The sequence below is a fragment of the Salmo trutta genome, chromosome 2, assembly GCF_901001165.1.
Source record: "Salmo trutta chromosome 2, fSalTru1.1, whole genome shotgun sequence".
NCBI classification, from domain to species: domain Eukaryota; kingdom Metazoa; phylum Chordata; class Actinopteri; order Salmoniformes; family Salmonidae; genus Salmo; species Salmo trutta.
Window position 1 is genome coordinate 42,406,599 of NC_042958.1, and position 22,160 is coordinate 42,428,758.

The window sequence follows — 22,160 nt, forward strand, 5'->3', positions numbered from 1 at the left end:
TCAATACATGAAAAGCACAATCATAGAAAACAAACTTATTCTTCATTAAAAAAAGGTCCTCAATCAGCCTTTTGAATTGCCCTGGAGGCACCTATTCATGACAACTGCTTCCTTCTTTCCTTCCTTCTCTCTCTCTTCTCTCTCTCTCTCTCTCTCTCTCCTCTCTCTCTCTCTCTCTCTCTCTCTCTCCTCAACTCAATTCAATTTAAGGGTTTTATTATCATGGGAAACATATGTTAGCATTGCCATAGCAAGTGAAGTAGATAATAAATAAAAGTGAAATAAACAATAAAAATGAACAGTAATAATTACACTCACAGAAGTTCCAAAATAATAAAGACATGTCAAATGTCAAATTATGTCTATATACATGTGCAAATAGTTTAAGTACAAAAGTAAATAAAATAAATAAACATAAATATGGGTTGTATTTACAATGGTGTTTGTTCTTCACTGGTTGCCCTTTTCTTGTGGCAACAGGTCACAAATCTTGCTGCTGTGATGGCACACTGTGGTATTTCACCCAGTAGATATGAGAGTTTATCAAAGCTGGGTTTGTTTTCAAATTCTTTGTGGATTCTCTCTCTCTCTCTCTCTCTCTCTCTCTCTCTTTCCTTCCTCTCTGTCTGTCCGTGGCCCATGTCTGTGTGGGAGGTGGAGGCCCTGGGCCATGGCTGTAGTGTCATAGCAGTCTAAAGTAAACACTCTTTTGCATAACATGTCATGTTACTGATATCCATCCACCCCTTCCATGCAGCTGTTTCCATGGGAATACCCTGTTTTAAAATGACATGACTTGCACAATAATTGACAATAACGACATAGAGAATATGAATGTTTTAGGTTCAGTATAACGCATTTGACACAGGGAAGTTGAGGATTTTTTTGTGGATAGTGGACAGCCTGGCTGGCAGGAGTGGGTGGATGGGATGTCAGTAAGATTACATGTCCATACAGAACAGTGATGTTTTACAAAGTCCACGTTTTAGAGCCACCATCAACTTTACAATTTATATTCATGTTAACTTTACAATAGTATTCATGTTAACTTTATAATAGTATATTCATGTTAACTTTACAATAGTATATTCATGTTAACATTACAATATTACATTTACGTTAACTTTACAATAGTATATTCATGTTAACTTTACAAATTATATTCATGTTAACTTTACAATAGTATATTCATGTTAACTTTACAATATTAAATTAACGTTAACTTTACAATAGTATATTCATGTTAACTTTACAATATTAAATTAACATTAACTTTACAATATTATACTCATGTTAACTTTACAATAGTATATTCATGTTAACTTTACAATATTAAATTAACGTTAACTTTACAATATATTCATGTTAACTTTACAATAGTATATTCATGTTAACTTTACAATAGTATATTCATGTTAACTTTACAATATTAAATTAACGTTAACTTTACAATAGTATATTAATGTTAACTTTACAATATTATATTCATGTTAACTTTACAATATTATATTAATGGTAACTTTACAACCATATTAATAATATACATCATATACCCCAAATACAGCATTCTATCTGTGGGTCTGTGTCTGAGTGTGTGAGCATCAGAGGTATGCCTCCGTGTTTGTGTGTGTGTGTGTGTGTGTGTGTCCATATCCGTGTGATTTTAATCTAGCTCTCACCAGAGAGAGGAGTGACCTACGTGACTCGCAGAGAGAAAGAACAGTTGGGTAGTGACTGCTCTGCCAGCCTGGAGTAACAATATTGATGCTGGCAGAGTGGCTGAGACCCTAGCAATGATGCTTAGTAATGTTTCCATGACACTTCTGGGGATTGTTACCACCATGGACATGTCACTTTTAATAAAGACCTAGTCCAGGGCTCCATACCAAATGCACCCTATTCCTTGAAGGGCGAGTTCTGGCTATGGGCTGTGGTCAAAAGTAGTACACTATAGGGAAAGGGTTTGGGACGGAAGCCATGCATTTCACTTTGCTCTAATGTAAACAAAATCCACAAGCTCCCTCCAGGCCCACACACACACACTGAACACACACACACACACATGCACGCACGCACGCACGCACGCACGCACGCACACACACACACACACACACACACACACACACACACACACACACACACACACACACAAACATTCAGTTGTACATCAGCCTGTGTGTGGTGTTAGCCAGGTGCTGGGAGGTTTTGAATTGATCTTGTTGTCTTCATGTTTAGTCAAATTGAAAGCCATGATGTTAATTACAGAGAACTGGATAATAACCAATAAAATCCTGGTGTTAAAGACCATGTCGATAAGGAAGTTTAAACAAACTACCAACAAGACTAAGCATTTGTCCCAAATCGCACCATATTCCCTATAAAGCACTACTTTTTAAAGTGCACTACTTTTAACCAAGCCCCATGGGCCCTGGTCAAATGTAGTACACCAAGCCGCATGGGCCCTGGTTCAAACGTAGTGCACCAAAGCCGCATGGGCCCTGGTCAAATGTAGTGCACACAAAGCCCCATGGGCCCTGGTGAAATGTAGTTGTCAAGTGTCAATGTGCAGCGGGTAGGACGGGAGTCAGGCGCAGGACACAGAACTGAGTGAAAAGTTCCTTTACTCAAATAAAACAACAAAATCCTTCCACGCAGGGAAGAAAATCCTTCCACACAAGCTCACAGAAATCTCGACCACTTAACAACGAACAAACACGCACAAAACCATGGGGAGGAAACAGAGGGTTAAATAATGAACATGTATTCAGGGAATTGAAACCAGGTGTGTAAAACAAAGACAAAACAAAAGGAAAATGAAAAGTGGATCGCAATGGCTAGAAGACCGGTGACGTCGTCCGAAAGAACGCCAACCCCGAACAAGGAGAGGGACTGACTTTCGGTGGAAGTCGTGACAGTACCCCCCCCCCCCTTGATGCGCGGGCTCCAGCAGTGTGCCGACACCGGCCTCGGGGATGAACCCGGAGGACGAGGTGCAGGACGGACCCGGGTGAAGACGGGTGAAATTCCTGCAGTAACGAACTGGGTTCTAGGATGTCCTCCACCGGCACCCAGCATCTCTCCTCTGGACCGTACCCCCTCCCACTCCACGAGAATACTGAAGGCCCCTCGGTCCGACGCCTTGAGTCCATGATGGCTCGAACAGTATACGCCGGGGCCCCCTCGATGTCCAGAGGGGGCGTAGGAACCTCCGGCAACCTTCAGACTCCTGGAGTGGACCAGCCACCACCGGCCTGAGGAGAGACACATGGAACGAGGGGTTAATACGGTAATCAGTGGAGAGCTGTAACCTATAACAACCTCGTTCAGTCTCCTCAGGACTTTAAATGGCCCATAAACCACGGACCCAGCTTCCGGCAGGATAGGCGAAGGGGCAGACCAAGGTGTCTTTATTTAGACAGGGAGTCAATGCTGAGACCAAGGTGTCTTTATTTAGACAGGGAGTCAATGCTGAGACCAAGGTGTCTTTATTTAGACAGGGAGTCAATGCTGAGACCAAGGTGTCTTTATTTAGACAGGGAGTCAATGCTGAGACCAAGGTGTCTTTTTTAGACAGGGAGTCAATGCTGAGACCAAGGTGTCTTTTTTAGACAGGGAGTCAATGCTGAGACCAAGGTCTTCTTTTACAGATGAGTCCTGTAATTACAGAAATCTACACATCAATGCAATATGAAAAGCAAAACAGAGATACAAAACACTGTCATGGAAAACAAACACATTCTTCATTAGATAGGTCTTCAATCAGCCGTCTGAAATTCAATCAACCCTAAAGATTACAATTTCTTACAGTCAAAACATATGTTTATATAGATAGTAAAAATTACACGGCCACCAAAATCGACCCTTCAGGGACACCCTTAGTAATATCAAGGAAACGTAACTTAGCACGATCGGAAGATGTACATTGTGTCATGTCTGACAATAACTTTTCAAACCAATTGCATGCCGCCTGATCCAGGCCAATTCAGAAAACCTACGAATGATTAATGAATGGTAAACCGTTATCGAATGCCTTCGACAGCACAACGCTGCCTTTTGTTAATACGGTTTACTATATCATTTATCACCAAGGAAGCAGCAGAAGATCGTGCTGTGCCCTGGCCTGACACCAAATGAGGCCCACATCAACATTCAGAATCAGATTGTATTATACGTGTCAACGGAGCAGCACAAGACATGGAGAGAATAACAGGGAAGAAGAGGAGTAGGTGGAAGTAAGGAAAGAGGAGGGAAAGAGAGAGAGAGAGAAAGGAAGGACAGAGAAGGAGGAGAGACAGAGAAAGGAGAGAGAGGAGAGAAGAGGAATGAGAGAGAGAGAGGAGAGAAGAAGGAATGAGAGAGCCGAGAGAGGAGATAAGGAGAGAGAGAGGAGAGAAAGGAGGAATGAGAGAAAGGAGGAGAGGAGATAAAGGAGGAGTTAGAGGAGAGAAAGGAGAGAGAGGAGACAGGAGGGAAAGGTGGATATGAGAGGAGAGAAAGGTGAGAGAGGAGAGAAAGGATGAGAGAGGAGGGAAAGGAGTAGAGAGAGGAGGAGAAGGAGGAGTGAGAGGAGGGGAAGGAGTAGAGAGAGGAGGGGAAGGAGGAGTGAGAGGAGAGGAGGGGAAGGAGGAGAGAGAGGAGGGAAAGGAGGAGGAGAGGAGGGGAAGGAGGAGAGAGAGGAGGGGAAGGAGGAGTGAGAGGAGGGGAAGGAGGAGAGAGAGGAGGGAAAGGAGTAGAGAGAGGAGGGGAAGGAGGAGAGAGAGGAGGGAAAGGAGTAGAGAGAGGAGGGAAGGAGGAGTGAGAGGAGGGGAAGGAGGAGAGAGAGGAGGGGAAGGAGGAGAGAGAGGGGAAGGAGGAGAGAGAGGAGAAGGAGGAGAGAGAGGAGAAGGAGGAGAGAGAGGAGGGAAAGGAGTAGAGAGAGGAGGGGAAGGAGGAGAGAGAGGAGAGAAAGGTGAGAGAGGAGACAGAGGGGGGAAAGGAGGAATGAGAGAAAGGAGGAGAAAGAGGAGAGAAAGGAGATAAAGGAGGAATGAGAGGAGAGAAAGGTGAGAGAGGAGAGAAAGGATGAGAGAGAGGAGGGAAAGAAGTAGAGAGAGGAGGAGAAGGAGGAGTGAGAGGAGGGGAAGGAGGAGAGAGAGGAGGGGAAGGAGGAGAGAGAGGAGGGAAAGGAGTAGAGAGAGGAGGGGAAGGAGGAATGAGAGGAGAGAAAGGAGGAGAGAGAGGAGGGGAAGGAGGAGAGAGAGGAGGGGAAGGAGGAGAGAGAGGAGAGAAAGGAGGAGAGAGAGGGAGGGGAAGGAGAGAGAGAGAGAGGGGAAGGAGGAGAGAGAGGATGTGAAGGAGGAGAGAGGAGGGGAAGGAGGAGAGAGAGGAGGGGAAGGAGTAGAGAGAGGAGGGGAAGGAGTAGAGAGAGGAGAGAAAGGAGGAGAGAGAGGAGGGGAAGGAGGAGAGAGAGGAGGGGAAGGAGGAAAGAGAGGAGAGAAAGGAGGAGAGAGAGGAGGGGAAGGAGGAGAGAGAAGAGGGGAAGGAGGAGAGAGAGGATGTGAAGGAGGAGAGAGAGGAGGGGAAGGAGGAGAGATGAGAGAAAGGAGGAATGAGAGGATGGGAAGGAGGAGAGAGAGGAGGGGAAGGATGAGAAAGAGGAGGGGAAGGAGGAGAGAGGAGGGGAAGGAGGAGAAAGAGGAGGGGAAGGAGGAGAGAGAGGAGGGGAAGGAGGAGAGAGAGCGGGGGAAGGAGGAGAGAGAGGAGAGAAAGGAGGAGGGAGAGGAGAGAAAGGAGGAGAGAGAGGAGAGAAATCAAGAAATGTACAGCATAACCCCAATCAGGGTTCCCTTATAACCAACTGTAGCTTCTAGTATTTAACTGGTCAACTGAACACAAGACATGGAGTGAAGAAGCGTGACAGAGAGTAGAAGAGAGAGTAGGGGAAGTCAGGTATATGGTCCTCCCTCTCAGTGGATTCATCCATCCTAGAGTTAAATATTCCTCCAGGAAGTGTCTCCGCTTCAATGGAGCAAGTCAATCAGCGGTTAAATCTAAACTAATGGGCCTACTCTCCCCATTCAGTGTGGCAATAGTAGGTCTGGAAGGAACGATGTACACTCTTAGAAAAAAGGCTTCCCAAAAAGGTTCTTCGGCTGTCCCCACAGGAGATCTATTTTTGGTTCCAGGTAGAACCCTTTTCCGTTCCAGGTAGAACTATTTTCGGTTCCAGGAAGAACTCTTTTTGGTTCCAGTTAGAACTCTTTTTGGTTCCAGGTAGAACACATTTTGGTTCAAGGTAGAACTCCTTTTGGTTCCAAGAAGAACTCTTTTTGGATCCAGGTAGAACACATTTTGGTTCCAGGTAGAACCCTTTTTGATACTACTAGCTTATACACCCAGACCATCAGGCTGCTGAATATAGATACTACTAGCTTCTACCCCCAGACCATCAGACTGCTGAATATATATACTACTAGCTTCTACCCCCAGACCACCAGGCTGCTGAATAGACACTACTACTATCTTCTACCCTCAGACAATCAGGCTGCTGAATAGATACTACTAGCTTCTACCCCCAGACCATCAGGCTGCTGAATAGACACTGCAAGCTTCTACACCCAGACCAACAGGCTGCTGAATATATACTACTAGCTTCTACCCCAAGACCATCAGACTGCTGAATAGATACTACTAGCTTCTACCCCCAGAACATCAGGCTGCTGAATAGATACTACTAGCTTCTACCCCCAGACCATCAGGCTGCTGAATATAGATACTACTAACTTCTACCCCCAGACCATCAGGCTGCTGAATATAGATACTACTAGCTTCTACTCCCAGACCATCAGACTGCTGAATATATATATACTACTAGCTTCTACCCCCAGACCATCAGGCTGCTGAATTTATATACTACTAGCTTCTACCCCCAGACAACCAGGCGGCTGAATAGATAATACCAACTTCTACCCCCAGACCATCAGGCTGCTAAATATATATACTACTAGCTTCTACACCCAGACCATCAGGCTACTGAATAGACACTACTAGCTTCTACCCTCAGACCATCAGGTTGCTGAATTTAGATACTACTAGTTTCTACCCCCAGACCATCAGGCTGCTGAATAGATACTACTAGCTTCTACCCCCAGACCATCAGGCTGCTGAATAGATACTACTAGCTTCTACCCCCAGACCATCAGGCTGATGAATAGACACTACTAGCTTCTACCCCCAGACCATCAGGCTGCTGAATATATACTACTAGCTTCTACCCCCAGACCACCAGGCTGATGAATATATACTACAAGCTTCTACCCCCAGACCATCAAGCTGCTGACAAGATACTACTAGCTTCTACCCCCAGACCATCAGGCTTATTAATAGACACTACTAGCTTCTACCCCCAGACCATCAGGCTGCTGAATATATACTAATAGCTTCTACCCCCAGACCATCAGACTGCTGAATAGATACTACTAGATTCTACCCCCAGACCATCAGGCTGCTGAATAGACACTACTAGCGTCTACCCCTAGACAATAAGGCTGCTGAATATAGATACTACTAGCTTCTACTCCCAGACCATCAGACTGCTGAATATATATATACTAATAGCTTCTACCTCAAGACCATCAGGCTGCTGAATTTATATACTACTAGCTTCTACCCACAGACCTCCAGGCTGCTGAATAGACACTACTACTAGCTTCTACCCTCAGACCATCAGGCTGCTGAATAGATACTACTAGCTTCTACCCCCAGACCCTCAGGCTGCTGAATAGACACTACTAGCTTCTACCCCCAGACAATAAGGCTGCTGAATATAGATACTACTAGCTTCTACTCCGACCATCAGACTGCTGAATATATATATACTACTAGCTTCTACCCCCAGACCATCAGGCTGCTGAATAGACACTACTACTAGCTTCTACCCTCAGACCACCAGGCTGCTGAATAGATACTACTAGCTTCTACCCCCAGACCATCAGGCTGCTGAATATAGATACTACTAGCTTCTACCCCAAGAACATCAGGCTGCTGAATATAGATTCTACTAGCTTCTACCCCCAGACCATCAGATTGCTGAATATATATATACTACTAGATTCTACCCCTACACATTCAGGCTGCTGAATTTATATACTACTAGCTTCTACCCTCAGACCATCAGGCTGCTGAATAGATACTACAAGCTTCTACCCTCAGACCATCAGGCTGCTGAATATATATACTACTAGCTTCTACCCCCAGACCATCAGGCTGCTGAATAGACACCACTAGTCAGCTGTTTCTACCCCCAGACCACCTGGCTGCTGAATATATACTACTAGCTTCTACCCCCAGACCATCAGACTGCTGAATAGATACTACTAGCTTCTACCCCCAGACCATCAGGCTGCTGAATAGACACTACTATCTTCTTCCCCCAGACCATCAGGCTGCTGAATAGACACTACTATCTTCTACCCCCAGACCATCAGGCTGCTGATTATAGATACTACTAGCTTCTACCCCCAGACCATCAGATTGCTGAATATATATATACTACTAGATTCTACCCCTACACCATCAGGCTGCTGAATTTATATACTACTAGCTTCTACCCACAGACCACCAGGCTGCTGAATAGACACTACTACTAGCTTCTACCCTCAGACCATCAGGCTGCTGAATAGATACTACTAGCTTCTACCCTCAGACCATCAGGCTGCTGAATAGACAGTACTAGCTTCTACCCCCAGACCATCAGGCTGCTGATTATAGATACTACTAGCTTCTACCCCCAGACCATCAGGCTGCTGAATATATACTAATAGCTTCTACCCCCAGACCATCAGACTGCTGAATAGATACTACTTGCTTCTACCCCCAGACCATCAGGCTGCTGAATAGACACTACTAGCGTCTACCCCTAGACAATAAGGCTGCTGAATATAGATACTACTAGCTTCTACTCCCAGACCATCAGACTGCTGAATATATATATACTAATAGCTTCTACCTCAAGACCATCAGGCTGCTGAATTTATATACTACTAGCTTCTACCCACAGACCTTCAGGCTGCTGAATATAGATACTACTAGCTTCTACCCCCAGACCATTAGATTGCTGAATATATATATACTACTAGATTCTACCCCTACACCATCAGGCTGATAAATTTATATACTACTAGCTAATACCCCCAGACCACTAGGCTGCTGATTATAGATACTGCTAGCTTCTACCCCCAGACCTTGAGGCTGCTGAATAGATACTACTAGCGTCTACCCCCAGACCATCAGGCTACTGATTATAGATACTACTAGCTTCTACCCCCAGACCATGAGGCTGCTGAATAGATACTACTAGCGTCTACCCCCAGACCATCAGGCTGCTGAATAAATATACTACTAGCTTCTACCCCCAGACCATCAGGCTGCTGAATAGATACTACTAGCTTCTACACCCAGACCATTAGGCTGCTGAATAGACAGTATTCGCTTCTACCCTCAGACCATCAGGCTGCTGAATAGACACCACTATCTTCTACCCCCAGACCATCAGGCTGCTGAATGGACACTACTATCTTCTACCCCCAGACCATCAGGCTGCTGATTATAGATACTACTAGCTTCTACCCCCAGACCATCAGGCTGCTGAATAGATACTACTAGCTTCTACCCCCAGACCATCAGGCTGCTGAATAAATATACCACTATCTTCTACCCCCAGACCATCAGGCTCCTGAATATATACTACTAGCTTCTACCCCCAGACCACCAGGCTGCTGAATATATACTACTAGCTTCTACCCCCAGACCATCAGGCTGCTGAATATAGATACTACTAGCTTCTACCCCAGACCATCAGGCTGCTGAATAGATACTACTAGCTTCTACCCCCAGACCATCAGACTGCTGAATAGATACTACTAGCTTCTACCCCAAGACCATCAGGCTGATGAATAGACACTACTAGCTTCTACCCCCAGACCATCATGCTGCTGAATATTTACTACTAGCTTCTACCCCCAGACCACCTGGCTGCTGAATATATACTAGTAGCATCAACCCCCAGACCATCAGGCTGCTGCCTAGATACTACTAGCTTCTACCCCCAGACCATCAGGCTGATGAATAGACACTACTAGCTTCTACCCCCAGACCATCAGGCTGCTGAATAGACACTACTATCTTCTTCCCCCAGACCATCAGGCTGCTGAATAGACACTACTATCTTCTACCCCCAGACCATCAGGCTGCTGATTATAGATACTACTAGCTTCTACCCCCAGACCATCAGATTGCTGAATATATATATACTACTAGATTCTACCCCTACACCATCAGGCTGCTGAATTTATATACTACTAGCTTCTACCCACAGACCACCAGGCTGCTGAATAGACACTACTACTAGCTTCTACCCTCAGACCATCAGGCTGCTGAATAGATACTACTAGCGTCTACCCCCAGACCATCAGGCTGCTGAATAGATACTACTAGCGTCTACCCCCAGACCATCAGGCTGCTGAATAAATTTACTACTAGCTTCTACCCCCAGACCATCAGGCTGCTGAATAGATACTACTAGCTTCTACCCCCAGACCATCAGGCTGCTGAATAGATACTACTAGCTTCTACCCCCAGACCATCAGGCTGCTGAATAGACACTACTAGCTTCTACCCCCAGACCATCAGAATGCTAAATATATACAACTAGCTTCTACCCCCAGACCATCAGACTGCTGAATAGATACTACTAGCTTCTACCCCCAGACAATCAGTCTGCTGAAAAGACACTACTAGCTTCTACCCCCAGACCATCAGGCTGCTGAATATAGATACTACTAGCTTCTACCCCCAGACCATCAGGCTGCTGAATAGATACTACTAGCTTCTACCCCCAGACCGTCAGGCTGCTGAATAGATACTACTAGCTTCTACCCCCAGACCATCAGGCTGATGAATAGACACTACTAGCTACTACCCCCAGACCATTTGGCTGCTGAATTAATACTACTAGCTTCTTCCCCCAGACCATCTGAATAGATACTACTAGCTTCTACCCCCAGACCATCAGGCTGCTGAATATAGATACTACTAGCTTCTACTCCCAGACCATCAGACTGCTGAATATATATATACTACTAGCTTCTACCCCCAGACCATCAGGCTGCTGAATTTATATACTACTTGCTTCTACCCCCAGACCACCAGGCTGCTGAATAGACACTACTACTAGCTTCTACCCTCAGACCATCAGGCTGCTGAAGAGATACTACTAGCTTCTACCCCCAGACCATCAGGCTGCTGAATATAGATACTACTAGCTTCTACCCCGAGACCATCAGGCTGCTGAATATGGATACTACTAGCTTCTACCCCCAGACCGTCAGATTGCTGAATATATATATACTACTAGCTTCTACCCCCAGACCATCAGGCTGCTGAATTTATATACTACTAGCTTCTACCCCCAGACCATCAGGCTGCTGAATAGATACTACTAGCTTCTACTCCCAGACCACCAGGCTGCTGAATAGATACTATTAGCTTCTACCCCCAGACCATCAGGCTGCTGAATAGATACTACTAGCTTCTACCCCCAGACCATCAGGCTGATGAATATATACTACTAGCTTCTACCCCCAGACCATCAGGCTGCTGAATAGACACTACTAGCTTCTACCCCCAGACCATCAGACTGCTGAATAGATACTGCTAGCTACTACCCTCAGACCATCAGGCTGCTGAATTGACACCTCTAGTCAGCTGTTTCTACCCCCAGACCATCAGGCTGCTGAATAGACCCCTCTAGTCAGCTGTTTCTACCCCCAGACCATCATGCTGCTGAATGGACACCACTAGTCAGCTGTTTCTACCCCCAGACCATCAGGCTGCTGAATAGACACCACTAGTCAGCTGTTTCTACCATCAGGCTGCTGAATAGACACCACTAGTCCGCTGTTTCTACCCCCAGACCATCAGGCTGTTAACACTCTCAATGTTTCCCTTTACTGTGGGAATTGTGATTGAATAAACACAATACTTGCCACTTTCAATGTAACATATGAAAACAAAACAAACTATGCAGGACTTAGTATGCAAAACGAACTCTGCAAGAGATTTTGTTGTAGGCAGAACCCACCGGAGTAGGATTCTATTTCATTGACACATGACTCAGCCCATACTCTACACAGACCGGTGAGGCATAACAAATCAGAGTTTCAGTAGGCATATATGCAAATAGACCATTGCCTTATATGGATCTGTGCCTTTCACTTTGAACTGGACTGTGTTTACAGCATGAGCAGTCGTTAGTAGATGCGCTTGTTTTGAGATCATGTAGCCACGTGCACATTTGTTCATTTCTAGAAAAATATCATATTGAGAAATATGTATGCTCTGAATGAGGAGGACCCAGACTTCGTCCTTCAACTCAACAAAATAATATTGGATTTCTGTGAAGGGGGGACTATCATCAGGTTCCTTATGCATTTTTAGTTAAAAACAAAACTGGTCTAACCAGGACCTCCAAAACTCAAGAAGCAATTAAAATACTGTGTAAGGATGCTGGTCTTTATGATATAAGGAGACTGATCAAGTCAATTGCTCGTGATTACACATTATTTTCGAACATGCACACTGTTTATTCACGCATCGACTACTTTCTGATCTCACACTCTCTCACAGATAAAGTTGGGGCTTGCAGTGTTAGCTATGATAGACCACGCACCCATTGATCTGACTGTTTGAATAGGACAAGAAAGAGAAAAATGTAAATGTTTGCGAATGAAGACCAGCCTCTTACAGGACTAGGCATTTTGTGAATTCATTAAAACACACATTACAATATTCTCTGAATCAATCAAAAACAGTAGAATCCGATACATGTCTGGGAAGTTTTTAAAAAATACAGTTGAAGTCGGAAGTTTACATACACTTAGGTTGGAGTCATTAAAACTCGTTTTTTAACAACTCCACAAATTTCTTGTTAACAAACTATAGTTTTGGCAAATCGGTTAGGACATCTACTTTGTGCATGACACAAGTAATATTTCCAACAATTGTTTACAGTCAGATTTTTTTTACTTATAATTCACAATTCCAGTGGGTCAGAAGTTTACATACACTAAGTTGACTGTGCCTTTAAACAGCTTGGAAAATTCCAGAAAATGATATCATGGCTTTAGAAGCTTCTGATAGGCTAATTGACATAATTTGAGTCAATTGGAGGTGTACCTGTGGATGTATTTCAAGGCCGACCTTCAAACTCAGTGCCTCTTTGCTTGACATCATTGGAAAATCAAAAGAAATCAGCCAAGACCTCAGAAAAATATTGTAGTCCACCACAAATCTGGTTCGTCCTTGGGAGCAATTTCCAAACGCCTGAAGGTACCACGTTCATCTGTACAAACAATAGTACGCAAGTATAAACACCATGGGACTACGTAGCTGTCATACCGCTCAGGAAGGAGACGTGTTCTGTCTCCTAGAGATGAACTTACTTTGGTGCAAATAAATCCCAGAACAACAGCAAAGGACATTGTGAAGATGCTGGAGGAAACAGGTACAAAAGTATGTACATCCACAATAAAACGAATCCGATATCGACATAACCTGAAAGGCCGCTTCAGCAAGGAAGAAGCCACTGCCCCAAAATCACTATAAAAAAGCCTGACTATGGTTTGCAACTGCACATGGGGACAAAGACCATACTTTTTGCAGAAATGTCCTCTGGTCTGATGAAACAAAAATAGAACTGTTTGGCCATAATGACCATCGTTATGTTTGGAAGAAAAAGGGGAGGCTTGCAAGCCGAAGAACACCATCCCAACCATGAAGCACGGGGGTGGCAGCATCATGTTATGGGGGTGCTTTGCTGCAGGAGGGACTGGTGCACTTCACAAAACAGCTGGCATCATGAGGAAGGAAAATTATGTGGATATATTGAAGCAACATCTCAAGACATAAGTCAGGAAGTTAAAGCTTGGTCGCAAATGGGTCTTCCAAATGGACAATGCATGGGATACACAGTGATTTCTATAAAAGGTTTGCAGAGCAGCTTAGCCCAGAAATATTTAAAACATTTAACACATCTAACACAGGTGAGCTCTCACCTTCTATGAGTGATGCGGTAATCACCCTAATCCTCAGCAAGGGAAAAGGATCCCCATGAGTGTGGGAGTTAATGTCCAATTTCTTTGATAAATTGTGATGGAGAATGTTTTTACAAAACCTCTGGCTATGAGGGTGAATCATATCATTAAGAAAATCATAAATCCAGACTAGTTGGGATTTGTGAAAGGCAGAACTTTATCTGACAATCTTAAACACCATGTCATCTGGAAGGCTAAAGATTTGGATACTTCAGTGGCAGCCGTATCCTTCAATGCAGAGAAAGCCTTTAATAAGGTGGGCTGGGACTACCTGCTATAAATACATTTGCATTTGGACAGGGCTATCAGAATATTATTAAACGTATGTACAACAAAATCCATGGTAGTCACTAACGGACTATGATAATCACCTTTTTCAGTAGGACGAGGCACGAAACAAGGTGACTGTCTCTCGCCTCTCCTATTATTATAGCATTAGAACCATTGGCCAAAGCCATTAGGCTGCATCAGTCAATAAAAGGGGTTAGTATGGGAGTTAGGGAGAATAAACTACTGCCTTATGCTATAAAGTAAACTGGACCAAATCTGAAGTAATGCCGCTATCCAAACATTGTCTGAGAAATGACTTCCTTAGCTTGAGGTTTCAATGGGTCCCTAAAACTTTGAGGTACCTGGGGATCACTTTAAATCCTGGTCTGGAGAACATGATTTCTGAAAACCTTGACGCACTGCTGAACAACATTCAACTCCAGTTTAAGGGCAGGGATAAACTACAAATCTCATTATGGGGTAGGATACAGGTTATAAAGATGGCCATAGCTCCTAAACTGAATTATGTCATTAGGATGTTACCACTGTCCATACCTGTCTATACCTATAAATCCATAGACAAAATTATTATTGAGTTTGTTTGGGCCAGTAAAAGGGTCAGGATGAAACTAGCGAGATTACAGGCAACGACTGAGAAGGGAGGGTTAAAGCTCCCAAACATTTAATTATATCAAGAAGCCTTTATAACTGGCTAAATAGGCTCTTTCTTTACTGAGAAAGGATTAAAAGTAAGTTTACATTGTAATACTTCTGACAGCCAACTTTCTAGCTCCGCCCACAACTTCTGGACTTTATTGCATTCCCAGAAAGCGTGGATTATCGAGTCATGATTAGTTTTACACTTAAGACATATGCCGTTGTGCTGTAGAATTTTAAGTCTTGGTTCCCATAGTTTATACTTTTTTTCTGAGAGATTGTTAGTTGGATAGGCTCTCTGCAAGGTTTTGTATATCTTATCTAGCATATGAACATCCTTTCATGACACAAATAGATTCCCTCATGGTTGCTCTGATGTCCAAAGGATTTCAAATTGAAATGTCGTTATATGTAACTTTTAAGTTGCATGTATTTGAAACTATCTACATTGGTCAGTCGAAAATTAGCTTTTAATTCTGTCATGGAAATAAATGCATTTTCTGTTACCAAGTCATTTAGGCTTTCTGCATTTCTTGTTACCAAGTCATTTAGGCTTTCTGCATTTCCTGTTACCAAGTCATTTAGGCTTTCTGCATTTCCTGTTACCAAGTCATTTAGGCTTTCTGCATTTCCTGTTACCAAGTCATTTAGGCTTTCTGCATTTCCTGTTACCAAGTCATTTAGTCTTTCTATGCCTTTAGATTTACATGTGGACCAATTATTCTGTGAATTTTGAAAGCTATCCAAGGATTGTTCCATAGGGTTGTGCTTTTAGGAAGTAATATTGGTTCTTGTAGAAAGCATTTCATTTTCTTCCATATTGTTATAGTGTTTTTAACTATGAAGTTACTAATGTTCTTATCTTTATCCTTTGAAAACAGAAATGTGAAAAGATTCTGAGGATGAGCATGATCTTCCTTAGTGCATTTAACTATATGTCTCAAGTGAAATCCTTGGGTAGAGAGTTGATACAATTCCAATCTGGAAAGTTAAAACCATCTTCAGACTTAGGAAGATGTAAAACTTTCCTTTTTATACTATGAATTTTATTTGCTCATATAAAATCTATTATGACTGAATATACTTTTAAAGAATGTCTTCAGTGGGGTAATTGGTATTACTGAAAATAAACATAAAAATAGTTTTATTCTACCTGTAAGATTCACGGGAAGATTATTCCATTTAATTAGATCTGCTTTCATGTTGTTGACTAATGGAATAAAGTTATCTGTGTTGTTTGTTGTTTGTTGTCACTTAAGCATCCTAAATATTTCATATTTTTTGTGTGGATTGCTGTAGATCATGAGTATTTTTTAAATGTTCCTATTGCCATTATTAATTTTTTCCCACATTATTTTAAATCCTGAGATTTTTTTGTATTCTGAAAATATTTTTAACAACGGGGGCATTCCGTTTTCAATATTGGTCAGGTGCTGTATTTCAGGAGATCATCTGCAAATAAGTTTAGTTTTTATTGATATTTACCGATACTGATACCTATTAGGTTTGGGTTCTGTCTAATTCTTTCTGCAAGTGGATCAATTACCAGTGCAAACAGGAAGGGGGAGAAGGGACATCCCTGTCTTATGCCCTTTTCTAAAACAATTTAATCAGATAATGTATTATTTTTTTCTTGTTCCCCTTTCTAAAGCCCCGTGTGGCTCAGTTGGTAGAGCATGGTGTTTGCAACGCCAGGGTTGTGGGTTTGATTCCCACGGGGGACCACTATGGAAAAGAAAAATGTATGAAATGTATGCATTCACTACTGTAAGTCACTCTGGATAAGAGTGTCTGCTAAATTATTGAAATGTAAAGCGATTTCACCAGATAATGTATTATTTGTGTATATTTTTGCTTTAGGACATTTATCCAAAATGTTCATTAAATGTATTATATCAGCTGGGAAGTTGAAAGCTTACAAAGTTTTGAATAAAACAGGCCATTTAAGACAGTCAAAATACTTTTCGGCATCAACAGCCATTATTGATCAATCTATATATAGTTGTTTTGCATATTGTATTAAACTGAAACATGTTCTTGTATTTGTTTGTAAGTGTCTATTTTTAATAAGCCCTGTTTGATTGATATGTATAAAGTCTGGTAAGACTTTTGCCATTCTATTGCTTATGAGCTTTGTTATTATTTTATTGTCACAATTTATAAACCTTATGGGTCTACAATCAGCAGAGAGCTATGGATTGTCCTGGTTTTAATATAACAAAATAACTGTTTGATACATGGAACAAGGAAGTACTGAATTGAGTGACATGTGAGTTTGTCATTTGTATAAATAGGGATGCTATTTTTTTCCAAAATTGTTGAATAGAATTCTACGGTAAACCCATCCACTACTGGTGCTTTTCTACTAATGTATCTAATACTTATATTTGGGTGATCTCTATTTTTGATGATAATTTATTGTCTGCTGATAATTGCTTCAGAGTTGTTGAGTCAAAAAAGGCTATTGGATCCATCCAGCTATTGTCTAATTCTGATTGATATTCATTTTTATAGAAGCTTTTAATGGCGTTGTTCTATTTACTGCTTTTGTATCTTTTTATGACTAAATATTTATCTTTATATCTTTATAGTATCTTTGATATTATGACTGGTTTAATGTGTATTTATGCGAGATATTTACCAGGTTTATTTGCCAATAAATAGTATGCTTTATTTGAGTTTAACCTGTAGTTGTTGGTTCTCTTCAAAAGTAAAAGACTATTCCTGCTTAAGTTCCCAAATTGTATTTTGTTATTTACCTTGTAAGATAGCGATTTATTTTAATTTAATTTTAATTTCTATATCAGATTGAACTTTTGCAGATTATGAAATGATCATCCCCCTAATATATGCCTTAAAGGCATCCCAAATTATATTGGGGGTCGTCTTTTCTCTATCCTCTATGTCTATGTCACTTGTAATGGTATAGGTTTTTATTTTTCTGTTGACGTATTTTACACATTTCAGGTCCAGAAGATACGCTCTGTTAATTCTCCAAACTCTGTCGCTAAGTGTATTTTCTATTGGTGTAATTAAACACGATACCGCAGAATGATCAATACCACTATATCATGACTTTTTAGTTCCTGTAAATTGTTGAGTGCATTTTCGGGGAAAAAAATATGTTGTCAATTCTTGAATATCTTTTTCTTACATTGAGAAAAAAAAGTAATAGCATTTTGTAGTGTGAAATAGTCATCTCCAGCTGTAAATCATCACTTTTCAGTTTGTTGCAGCTAGTTTTATCTCTGCAGTTAAAGACTCAATCATGGACACTTTCAAACACTTGGGGCTGCTTCACGTGATGTATTGTTGTCTCTAACTTTTTGCCCTTTGTGCTGTTCTGTCTGTGCCTAACAATGTTTGTACCATGTTTTGTGCTGCTACCATGTTGTGTTTCTACCATGTTGTTGTCATGTTGTGTTGCTACTATGCTGTGTTGTCATGTGTTGCTGCCATGCTATGTTGTTGTCTTAGGTTTCTCTTTATGTAGTGTTGTGGTGTCTCTCTTGTCATGATGTATGTTTTGTCCTACATTTTTATTTTTAATCCCAGCCCCCATCGCGCAGGAGGCCCTTTGCCTCTTGGTAAGCCGTCATTGTAAATATTGTAAATAAGAATTTGTTCTTAATTGACTTGCCTAGTTAAAAAAAGGTTACATAAATAAAATAAATCTGTAGAGATAACATTTACCAGCTTGAATTCTATTCTACCCTACATTCAATTGGCGAACATTCAATCACTGGAGAATAAAATGGACGAGCTCCGGTCAAGACTATCCTATCAATGTGATCTGAAGAACTCTAATATCCTATTACTCCGATTCGGGGCTGAACAAGGACATGGAAAATATAAATCTAGTTTTTTTTTTTATACATCGACAGGACAGAACGGCAGCATCGGGCAAACTCAGGGCGGTGGTGTGTCTCTTTGTAAACCACAGCTGGTGCATAATCTCTAATGTTAATGAAGTCTGGAGGTTCAGGCTCACCTGAGTTATAATACCTCATGACAAGCTGCAGACCATATTATTTTCCAAGAGCGTTTTCATCTATATTTTTCGTAGCTTTCTTCTTACCACCACAAGCTACAAGACTGTTTTCCAATCAGAAGCCATGGATTTCAGGCAACTTCCACGCTGAGCTAAAGGCTAGAGCTGCTTCTTTCAAGGAGCGGGACACAAATCCAGATGCTTGTAAGAAATACCGCTACGCCCTCCGACGAACCATCAAACAGGTAAAGTGTCAATACAGGACTAAGATGGAATCCTCCTGCACTGGCTCTGATGCTCATCGTATGTGGCAGGCTTGCAAACTATCACGTATTACAAAAGTAAACCCAGCCGTGAGCTGCCCAGTGACATGAGTCTAGCAGACAAGCTAAATGCCTTATATGCTTGATTCAAGGCTAGAAACACTAAATGTTGCATGAGAGCACTAGCTGTTCCGGACGACTGTGTGATCACGCTCTTTGTAGCCGACGTGAGTAAAACCTTTAAACAGGTTAACATTCATAAGGCCGCAGGGCCAGACGGATTACCAGGATATGTACTCAGAGCATGCGCTGACCAGCTGGCAAGTGTCTTCACTGACATTTTCAAACTCTCCCTGACCCGGTCTGTAATACCTACATCTTTCAAGCAGACCACCATAGTCCCTGTGCACAAGGACACCAAGGTAACCTGTCTAAATGGCTATGCCCCGTAGCACTCACATCTTTGAAAGGCTAGTCATGGCTCACATCAACACCATCATCCCAGACACCCTGGACCCACTTCAATTTGCATACCACCCCAACAGATTCACAGATGATGCAATCTCTTTTGCACTCCACACTGCCCTTTCCCACCTGGACAAAAGGAACACCTATGTGAGAATGCTGTTCACTTACTACAGCTCAGTGTTCAACATCATAGTGCATTCCAAGCTCATCACTAAGCTAAGGACTTTGGGACTAAACATTTCCCTCTGCAACTGGATCCTGGACTCCCTGACGGGCCGCCCCCAGGTGGTAAGGGTAGGCAACAACACATCAGGCACGCTGCCCCTCAACATGGGGGCCCCTCAGGGGTGTGTGCATTCTCCCCCCGAAAACGGAGGGCCTAGTACGCCCCCATTCACATCGACAGGGCTGTAGTGGAGCGGGCCGAGAGCTTCAAGTTCATTGGTACCCACATCACTAAGGACCTATCATGGTCCAAACACATCAACACAGTCGTGAAGAGGGCACGACAACAACTCTTCCCCCTCAGGAGGTTGAAAAATGTTGTGTTGGTAATATGGGTCAGAACCTTTTACCAGGTTGAGCAAGAAGCAAGCCGTTTCCGCTGTAGTAATGGTACAACTATGATCCTAACGAATCTACACTCGCTTGTTTCTCTAAGGCACTTGGAAAGAGCGATACAGCGAAGCCTTATCTTTACAACAATTATTATCTGGGAGATTTTTTTTCATAGTCTCAAAATAAATTCCTGGTTACAGCAAATATTTGGGCGCATATGCACACTTTAGAGCCCAGACTATGCGATGGCCCAGAATGTAACATGGTTATACCACTCCTCCCTGTATCATAGTTATAGTATACTCAAAGTAACATGGTTATGTTATCCTCCCTGTAACATGGTAATATTATCTTCCCTGTAACATCGTTATATTATCTGCCCTGTAACATGGTTATATTATCCTCCCTGTAACATGGTTATACCACTCCTCCCTGTAACATGGTTATACCACTCCTCCCTGTAACATGGTTATACCACTCCTCCCTGTAACATGGTTATATTATCCTCCCTGTAACATGGTTATATTATCCTCCCTGTAACATGGTTATATTATCCTCTCTGTAACATGGTTATACCACCCCTCCCTGTAACTTGGTTATACCACCCCTCCCTGTAACATGGTTATACCACCCCTCCCTGTAACATGGTTATACCACTCCTCCCTGTAACTTGGTTATACCACTCCTCCCTGTAACACGGTTATATTATCCTCCCTGTAACATGGTTATATTATCCTCCCTGTAACATGGTTATATTACTCCTCGCTGTAACATGGTTATATTATCCTCCCTGTAACATGGTTATATTATCCTCCCTGTAACATGGTTATATTATCCTCCATGTAAGATGGTTATACCACTCCTCCCTGCAACATGGTTATATTATCCTCCCTGTAACATGGTTATATTATCCTCCCTGTAACATGGTTATATTATCCTCCCTGTAACATGGTTATATTATCCTCCCTGTAACATGGTTATATTATCCTCCCTGTACCTTGGGATGAGTGGAATACTTTGCTTTGAAGACCTGTTGGCTTTCGGATCCCAATCACCTGGGCTATGTCCCAAAATGGCTCCCTATTCCCTACACAGTGCAGTACTTTTGACCAGGCCCCTATGGCACCCTATTCCTTACATAGTCCACTACTTTTGACCAGAGCTGGCTGATTCTGATTCTGCTCTGTCACGGTTACATGTTAAATGATCCAGAACACCAACCCATCAGAGGATTCAAAATGCTTATCTCATATCGATAAGAAGCCGAGGAGTCAGTGGCTGTGTCCTGAATGATTCCCTTGGGATACCCTTGGGATACATACCCAGTCTAACCTGATGAAACATGGCCATAGTTGTAGAAGGGCTGGCAGAGAGTGTATGCATGCATCAGTGATATTGATAAGACTTTCAATAGAAAACAAGGTGAGTGAGGCCATCTTGGAAAGTTTGGATGACATATTGGGACTCATGGGAGAGATTCCTTCAGTTAACATTCCCTGGTATGCTTGGAATCAACATGAAGTGATCAGATCTATGGTCAATACCTGTAGTGATAGTCTGGTCAGTGATCAGAACTGTGGTGATAGTCTGTAGTGATAGTCTGGTCAGTGATCAGATCTGTGGTCAATACCTATAGTGATAGTCTGGTCAGTGATCAGAACTGTGGTGATAGTCTGTAGTGACGGTCTGGTCATTGATCAGAACTGTGGTCAATACCTGTAGTGATAGTCTGGTCAGTGATCAGAACTGTGGTCAAAAACCTGTAGTGACGGCCTGGTCATTGATCAGAACTGTGGTCAATACCTGTAGTGATAGTCTGGTCAG